Genomic DNA, 4,399 nt, shown 5'->3' with positions numbered 1-4,399 from the left:
TAAGAAAACCTAAAACATTGTTTAAGGATGCATTTATTGGTTTAAAATGATGGAAGTTCTAAAAATTAGAATAGCAATCAACTAAGGAACTGGGACAGGATTTATAATTAGGAAGATGCACATGGAAGGAGGGTGGTGCTTCTAGGTATAGATGATATCCTATTTCTTGATCTGGGTGGTATTTACATGACTGTTAGCTTTATAGTTATTTGTTAAATTGAACATATATATATTTTAGGCATAGTCTGATTATGTGTCATACTTAACAATAAAAATAGCTTAGAAATTTCCTAGGTGTTTCTTTCATGTTCACATCTCTAGGAATTGATAGAATATCAATTCAGATGTTTCAACACATGGATACAACACTGGAAGCACTCACCAATGCCAAGAAATTTGGGAGATAGCTACCTGGCCAGGAAGTCCTAAAAATTCAAGTTGGGTGCAGAAGCGGGCATGGCATGACGACCTCATTGCTGTTATCAGATGGTCTTGAGCGAAAGCAGAGAGTGGCAGAAAGCCATTTACCACTGTCTATTCATCATTCACGGACTGAGGGTTGTAACAAACTATGGAAAGCATTTTAAAAAGGGGAATGACAAAACTATTAAGCTCACGAGGAACCTGTGCATAGCCCAGATGCTTGAACAGAACAACGGGATACTGAGAGGTTTAAAATCAGCAAAGGTGCGTATTTAGGTTGTATCCTTTCACCAAACTTACTAAATCTGTATGCTGAGCAAATAATCTAAGAAGCTAAATGACATGAGGAATGCAACGGCAGGACTGGAGGAAGGTTGATTAACAACCTGCATAAAACAACTGACACAAACTTGATTGCTGAAAGCGAAAAGGACTGGAAGCACGTACTGAAGAAGACCAAAGACTACAGCCTGAGGATTCAGGACACCTCACATGATAGAAAGCAAAACTCCTCACATCCAGACCAATAAATGACATCATGATAAATGGAGAAAATACTGCAGGTGTCAAAAATTACCTTTTACTTGGGTTCACAATCCATGTCCAGAGAAGCAGCAGACAAAGAAAGCACAAAATGCAGGCACTGGGGGAAATGTGCTCCAAAAGACCTGATTAAAGTGTGACAAAGGCAATGTTCTCAACTTGAGCACTGAAGTACACCTGACCTAAGATGGTATTTTCAATGTCATATACATATAAAAGCTGGAAGCCTGGAGAAGAATTGATGACTCTGAATTACGGTGGGGGTGGTGGTGAATACTGAATATGTTATGGACTGCCAGAGAACAAACAAATCGGTTTTGGAAGAAGTACAAGTTTGTCTTAGAAACAAGAATTGCCTTTCTTATTTTGTTTTATATACTTTGGATATATAGGAGCTCTGGTGGCGTCGTGGGTACGTTAAGCTGCAATCTGAAAGGTGAGCAGTTCAAAATGACCAGCTGTGCCAAGGGGGAAAGATGAGGATTTCTATGCTTTAAAGAGTTCTAGTCTTGGGACGTCACAGGGGCAGGGCTACCCTCTCCTACAGTGTCACCACACGTCAACAAGGACTAAATGGCGGGGAGTGACTTTGGATATGTCATCAGGAAGGACCAAGGAGGGTCTTATTCCTTGACACTGTGGCTCCAGGACGGGGCAGGACCAGACAGTGTTTTATTCTGTTGTACATAGGGTTTCTCTGAGTCACAGCTGGCTTGACAGCATCTAACAAAAATACTATCTAGCAAACATTGCCAACTAATTATAATACTTATACAGTATTTTGACAACAACCTTTCCTCCTATCTCATTCTCTACTTTTCTATTGGGTTCAATAATCCATTGCAATGGCCATGGACTCACAAACAATACAATTACGGGGGCTTATGAGGGAATTTAGCAGGTTAAATTCCTGAACCACAAGCCAGGATCAGAAACCACGAAGGACACAGTTTTTGTTCATAGCAGTGCCTCTCCTCAGGCAGCTGCCAAGTCTCTCTCTCATCTTTAGCCTCTCAGCCATGTGGTCCGTTGGCCTCTGTCTCGATGGGCCAGAGAGCCTCCACACTGTGTTGTCTCAGTCTTCCTGTCTCAGTTCTGTTCCTGGGCTCTGTCTCATAGTCCCCTTGCCTTGACCTCTGGCGTGTTTGCTTCTCTCCATGTTCTCTATGCCTCAGCCTCCGGTGCCTCTAGTCTCAGCTACCAACATTTTAGGCAGGGATCAAATATACTTGGCAGGTGACTCTTTTTCCTTGATGGCTCCAGGAATTCTCTCTGTTCCTACTTCTGAAATAGGAAGAGAATGGCAACCAAATGGAAGTATTCCCTCTACCAGTGTTTCATACATCCTGTTTGCTCATCCCACCCAATCATTTGGTGGGAGTCGCAGAGACAAGGGATAAGAGAGCCATATTAAGAAATTTCACTTCATAAAACCTTTCTTAATTTTTCATAATCAAATGAAAGCAACCAGATGACCAAAATTTTCCTGACATTTAGTAGTTGAAATACTGTAATACAGAAAGTAGACAATATTTCTTACTTGGTGTGGAATTATGCTAATGAAAAGCTTGACAAAATGATACTGTTGCGTTAAAGAGCATTTTTACTTTTTTAATTCCTGAAGGCAGCTCATCTTTAGTATCACTGAGAGGAGTAATTCTGGCTCATGTGTTAAAAAATGATTAAACATTTTTCTCTTTTCCTCTCCTAAGAAAGCCTTACAGTTGTATAATAAATAAAACATTGAAATCTTCTAACAGTGAGATCTTTATGTGATTTTGTTTTTCATAGGATTTCACATTACTATATTCATATTTACACACTGTAAGAAAATATCAAAGTCATTCGAGACTTCCATTTTACTTTACTACAAATAAATGTTTTGTACATGAATGTTTCACTTTGTGTGTAAATTCCTTAATGTTTTCTTGGATATAATTCTAAACATATTAGCTTTCTCAAGCTATCAATAAAACATTAGAGTTCTCTAACAGCAAAAAAAAAAAAAGGAGAGACAACAAAATATTGTAAGTATGTAAACCTTGAGATAAATGTTGCATTAAAAAATTCATTTTCTAGGAAACCAAATTTAAATTGATTTTGGTTTTAAAATTAAAACCCAAACCTGGATGAGCCAACAAGATGCAATGAAAGAGGAACCCTCAATCATCTGGGACTGGCAAGTAATCTGGGGACAGACTGGCTATTACTGGGTGGTCTTCCTGAAAAATACTAATTCAAATACAGAACTCCCCAACTGAGAGATATGCAAACTGCTCTCCTCTTTATTTAGGTAACATATGGCCACACAGTAGTCTTAGCCATGATGTGTGCTTTGATACATTCCACAAAAAGCCCACCACAGATGATTATGTCAGTGCATGTGAAAGATAGGTGTCTTAAAAGGAAGGCACAAAATGAGCATTCCCAATTTGAATCTACTCCCAAAACAGCATACCAGAGGAGAAAAGACTTTTTAGGTTTTATCAAAATAACACTATCAGTAAGAATAACCAGGCTGAATAAAGTGCTATATTTTTACATTTTGAGTTACTATGGTTGCTATAATCTCTTCCTTTTATTATATCCTCAACTCAAATGCCAGATTAATCATCCTAGAACTGTTATTCCACTATTAAAAAAAAAAAAACTACACCCACAGGCCTCTTGAATCAAGTACAAACATCTCTTACTTGTATTCAAGAAAGAATTCCCAATAACCCAATGGGGAGGATATTCTTTATGTCTCTACAGGAAACGGGCAGAAGGACCAGATGCCATCCCAGAGTGAAGATTTGTCCTCTCTCCTGACCCTACGGTGGGCGCTCTCCTCCCTTCCTTCAACAAGGAAGCTAGTCCTAGTGACTTCCGGCCATGCATTCACCAGGAAAGAATAAATATTAAGTGTGTAGGATTTATATTTTTCTGAAGGGAACTTGAAAACTGCTGCTTCATGGTATGTACAAAACTGGTTTATGCCACATGAACAGAGAGGTTTGGTGTTGGTACTTTCGTTCTTTGTGTGGTATAGTGCTTCCCAATTCAAAATGAAAAGCTGTTGTGTTTCAAACCATCTAAGCAATGAAAGGATATATTTTAAAAATTGAAAAAAAAGAAAGAATTCGTATAATCAAAGTCTACCATATTCAACTTTATTTCATTACTACCAAATACAACACAATCTCAAATGCAATGCTTACCCCATGCTCTTTGCCTCAAGTAAATGTTCTTCTGTTCTGTTCTTTGTCGCTCCGTTCATGAAACATTCTGATGACATCACACTCACTGATTTCTCCTTCATCCATTAACTCTGCATTAAACAGAACCTACAACTCAAACTCACTGCATGGAGTCGATACCTAGTTACAGTGACCCTAGAGGACAGAGTAGAACTGCCTCTGGGAGTTTCGGATACTGTAAGTCTTTATAGGAG

The sequence above is a fragment of the Echinops telfairi genome, unplaced genomic scaffold (assembly GCF_000313985.2).
Source record: "Echinops telfairi isolate 266 unplaced genomic scaffold, ASM31398v2 ScPeMD7_2291;HRSCAF=2852, whole genome shotgun sequence".
NCBI lineage: Eukaryota > Metazoa > Chordata > Mammalia > Afrosoricida > Tenrecidae > Echinops > Echinops telfairi.
The sequence above is the reverse complement of the archived record's forward strand: the minus strand, read 5'-3'. Positions refer to the sequence as shown.